Genomic DNA, 5,360 nt, shown 5'->3' with positions numbered 1-5,360 from the left:
TTGTAAAGTTATTATATTATCTAGAGTTATTAAAAATTATACAAAAATTAAAATAAATAAAAACCATCCTTGTTGTTTTAAATATATATACCAAGTTTTAAAGTTGTATGTTGTCTGATTCTTTTCAAATCGGAAAAAAAAATTACCTTATTTCTTATGATATCAATTCCAAATTCTAATTAAAACTTGATAATTATGCATTGAACTAATCAAATTTGAATATTCTTAAAACATAATAAGGTAGATGTTTATTTCATTATGTTAATTACTTTTCTATAAATACTCCAAATTAATATTATTGTGGTAGTCTAAAAATTATGTTTTGTAATTCCAAGTAAAAGCTAGTAAAATTCATAATTTTAGGTGTCCTGGACTCTTTTGATGTTGCTGAATCCATTTCCACCATTAAAAACATGATTCAAACACTGCCTCTACAAAAAAATTTGAAATCTTTTTACCGGAATTCCAACCACTTTTGATAGTCTATACAATTCCTCCACCTTCATAAAAAAAACTCTAACATTATTATTTTTTAAATACCACAAATTACTCTAGCTCTCTAAGCTTTGTATCCGACGAATATTCCTTTACTGGATTCAAAAGGTAGAAAATATAATCCTCATCATTGCTTCGTATAAAAGGAAAATAGTTACCAAAAACATCCTCCCCGACCACCACTATTATTGCGTAGTTACACAAAAGTAAGAAAACTAAACAATTCTCATGTGCTATTACAAACCAAACCATGAGTGCATACCCATATTTCTTAGTTTTTTACAAAGAGTAATTCTCTAGCTTATCCGCTTGGACCTATCGCCTTGTAACAACAACTGGGAGCCCGCCCTTCATCCGCAGAGTGATTGACAGAGTGTACTGTGGACAGAATCCCTCCTCCACGCCCACCTTCAGAGTAAAGCTACGAAGAAGAGAGGCAACGACGGACTTCATCTGAATGAAGGCCATTTCTTTGCCCAGGCAAATCCGAGGTCCTGCGTTGAATACTGGAAACTTGAATGGGTTCTCCACCTCAAAGCTTCCGTCCACTTTCAGCCATCTCTCTGGCCTGAACTCCATGAAATCTTTACCCCAGATGCTTTCCATCCTCCCCATTGAATAGATATTGTAAGCTACGAACCACCCTTTGCGTACAACTGTTCCATCTGGTAACACATCGTCCCCAGAAGCAATTTTGGTGTCAAGAGGGATGGGAGGGTACAATCTCATTGACTCGCACAGGGCACCATGGAGATATGCCATGCATTTCAATTCCTCGTAAGTAAACAACTCTGCATCTCTTAATTCCCCTTCTTTTTCTTCAGCGACTCCACGTTTGGCTAAGACGCCCAGAATTTCATGGCGAATGGCTTCTTCCACATGGGGATGGGAAGAAAGAAGCCAGAAAAACCACGTGAGAGCACTAGAGGTGGTATCTCTGCCTGCTAACATAATGCTAATCACCATTTCCTTCAATAGCTTAAGGTCATGATTAGATCTCTGCTCGTCCACAGCCGCCATGAATCTGGAAAGAAGATCATGCTGTTCTTCCTTAATGTTCTTCCTTATTTCCCTTCTGGATCTAATAACATCCTCAGCAAATTCATCCACCACACCAACTACTTCACGAAGGCGCCTTTCTGAGCCAACGTTGAGGAAGCGCTTGATTCCCATCATGAGCTCAGGAGCCAAGTAAAGGAATCTTCCGAACGAAATCTCAGTCGCACAGTCAAAGGCTTCAGCAAACCGCGATGTAGGAAGAGAGGGATGGAGGCAACCGGGATCGACCCCGAACGCAACTCTGCAAATGTTGTCAAATGAAAATCGCTGCAGAATATCTTGCAGATCCACAGCCTCCCCTAGTTCGCTTGCATTGTGAAGCACAACCATGAGGCGATTCTGAATCTCCCACCGCACCGTCTCCACCACAAAATTCCTGAGCGACTTGGTGTTGAATTCGTAGATGGCAGCCTTCCTCTGAATCTTCCATAGCTCCCCGTCGACGTTGAAGATTCCTCTGCCCAAGAAATCGTGGAAAAGGAATCTGAAACGTTGGCCCTTTGGATAATTCTCGAAATTGGTTTTGAGTACATGCTCCACATTTGCAGGATTCGCTGTGACGATCCCCGGGATTCCGCCTGGCACAACTGCTATCTTCACTGTGTGAGATGGTGATGAGGAAAGGACCTCTGTTAACCACTCCAGAAACCTGTGCTGATTTCTGAGAAAAGCAAACAGAGATGTTTGGGCAATTGATGGTCTATTGGGTTTTGAAAGGTATACAAGGCTCACTGTAACTGTAACGAGGAGGAGGAGGAGAGGCCAAAGCCATGGAAGTTTAAGCATGTGGCTGTGTGAATTAAGTGTGAACGAAGGATCGACCTCCATGGCGAAAACTGGAGTTGTAGACGAATATTGAAAGTTGTTCAGAAGTGGTGTCATATATACATGATATTCATGCACCAGGGAGGTGTGTTCCATTTCCAATTACCACTCAATCACTTCGTAAAATTTCAAAGGCATCCAGATGAGAAAAAGTACGCGTACACATTAAATTTTAAAGGCATCTAAATGAGAAAAAGTACGCGTACACATTATGGTTTGAAATATGAATATTGGATTTCTCATTAAAGTGTACTTTACAACTTGGTTTCTAGCAAATGTGTACTACATTTCCTGTTTAATTTGAAATTGATATATATTTTCTTAGATAAAAATAAAATAGTTAAATATGGGTAATATATATATATATATATTAAATATCAAAAAGTTATAATTATAATTAAAAAAAAATTATAATTATAATTAAAAAAATAAAAATAAAGATATATATTTGATTAGTTTTAATTAAAAATAATAAAGTATTAATTTTTTTAGGTTTGTTATTAATATCACAATTTAATTTTATATGATTTTATCATAAAATCATATTAATTTCTAATGTAATTAACACATGGTATTTAAAAATATGCATATTTTTATTGATGATGAATCATACTTGTTGGTTCCAACCTCAACCAAAAACATTTCTTATGTGATTTGTACTTAAAGACTTTGCTTAATTCATATTTTTACTGTTTATTTTAAATAAAATGTTTAAATATCTATATTATATTTTTACTAAATTTCATTTTCACTGTGATAAAAGATTTATAGTTCTTTCATTTTTCTAATATTTTGTTATTTTATTTTTAAAAATATTTCAATATAACTTTTAAATAAAATAGTTTAATATTTATATTTATATAATAAAATTATTTTAATTCAAGATTTATTAGATATTGAGATGAATGATTTTTTCTTTAAATTTTGTATTTTAAAATAAATTTGTGCCTTGACATATTTGATCTCTATCAAATTTTATAGATCTAAAATTAAGATAAATCTATACTGATATATAAAATTATGAATAGATTTTGGCATTCATAGAAAGTCATTAATTTTGACATGTTCATGGAAAGCTTTGTGCTAAAATTTATTATCTAAAATGTTCATTTTTATATATTTAGAATTTTGGTTAAAGTGATATTTTATTATATTTATTTTTTTAACTTTATAATTAAAATATTGTTCATTATGAATGTAAATTGTTATCTTGTAATGGAGGGTGATTTAAAATGAAGTTTACTTAGTTAAATAAGAGTTCTAAATAGGGTAAAGGTTACAATTGAAAGGAGTTTTATAAGTGTCCATGTCCACTTTATATATTATTAGTTTATTATTTCAAATGACATGGTTTTTTCAATATTATTAATTATTCTTCTCAGTGTTTTGTTTGGTAGATCTGGAATTAAGATATATTTAGGCTAGTTTTATTATTAAATTTAAATAAGTTATATTAGAGAAAATACCATAGATTAAAAATATCATAGAAAAAACATAAATTACAATCTAAAAATGTTAAATATTATAATAACTCTTCATTATTTAACCATTAAATTATAATAAAATTTTCCACATTATATATATAAATAAACAAATTTAACCCTAATTAAATATTTTAGAGAATTATATGAAATATAACTGTTTTCTCACAAAACACTAATTCGACACCAACGAGTTACTTTATTAATATAAACTTTCACTTTGACAAAGACTTTACCCATCCTAGAAGAATCGAACTTGTAAAACATGTTTCAGATCTCCTGTATCCGACGTGTTCCTTGCTGTAAAATATTATGTTTGGCCAATGTTCTTACTCAAGTTTAAATTTAAATTTACAATCAAGTCTAAATTTAAATTTTGTTGAGTATCAATATTACATCTTTGAAAATTTATACGGTTGCATACTGATATGATTGATAAAAGTAATTGTCGGTTAACATAGCAGATTTTCTTGGAGTATAACAACTGTGTAGAAAATTCTAGAAATGGCTATGCTGATCTACCAAAAAAGATAAGTAGATAATTAACTTAACAAATTATTAGTATGTTTACTTAAAATGTTTTAAGTTGTAATATTTTAAGTATATTTTAAATTAATTTTATTTAAATTTAATTAGAAATTTTTGGAATTGGAAATTGGAGTTATTTAGTTTAAATATTTTAAATTTTGATATTTTAAGCATATTGGAATTATTAAGTTTAATTTAAATATTTTAGATTTTGATTTTTGGAATATATTAGAAATATTAAAGTAATTTAAATATTTTAAATTTTGATCTTTTGGATATATCGGAGTTATTGAGTTATTCTAAACATTTTAAATTTTGATCTTTTGAATATATTAGAGTTATTTAATCTAAATATTTTAAATTTTGATATTTTGAATATATATATTTTTATTAATTTGATTAACAAATTAGTTAGAAATTATTAAGATTAGATAGCACAAAATTTTTACCCAAATCTATAAAAATTCAATATTTTTGATACATTCTAAAATATAATTTAAATAATTAAACTAAATTAATTAAAAACAAAACATAAAACATTGATGTCACTGTAATTAAACATATAACAAACTTGATAAGATTATGATAATAAAAATAAAACACCTAAACTCTGCAAAAGTCAAAGTCATGGACACTGAAACTTAGATATGATGCTTAATTTGTCGTGTTCAATGTCCAGTCATTTGAAAGCAACAGAGTACAACCTACAGAAGCCAGCCATTCCAGCCATTCACTTCAGTTCAGTGGTGTCACATATTTCCAACCGCATTTTCTTCATCTAGATGAATGTGAAATAAATCAAAAGCAAAGGTATCGGAAATTGGAATGAGAGACGATTCAAAGCGCATTTACTAGTCCATCGTCAGAGGTATCGAAATCGGGGGATAATTCAATGCACATTTACTCCATCAAAGTCTTAAATAATTCAAAGCTTTCGAAATCAGCGTCCGCTTTATGTCTAGTACGATTGAA

General features: G+C 30.4%; 1 pseudogene; it reads right to left on the bottom strand.

The window, feature by feature from the left end:
* Positions 1 to 604: 604 nt before the first annotated feature.
* LOC149263522 (cytochrome P450 CYP94D108 pseudogene) lies at positions 605 to 2,523 on the bottom strand (annotated as a pseudogene).
* Positions 2,524 to 5,360: the final 2,837 nt, after the last annotated feature.

This window comes from Pinus tabuliformis, chromosome 6, assembly GCF_031772625.1.
Source record: "Pinus tabuliformis cultivar Carrire ecotype Pingquan chromosome 6, CPIR1, whole genome shotgun sequence".
NCBI classification, from domain to species: Eukaryota; Viridiplantae; Streptophyta; class Pinopsida; order Pinales; family Pinaceae; genus Pinus; species Pinus tabuliformis.
Note: the sequence above shows the minus strand (reverse complement) of the source record. Positions and strands in the feature narration are given on the sequence as shown.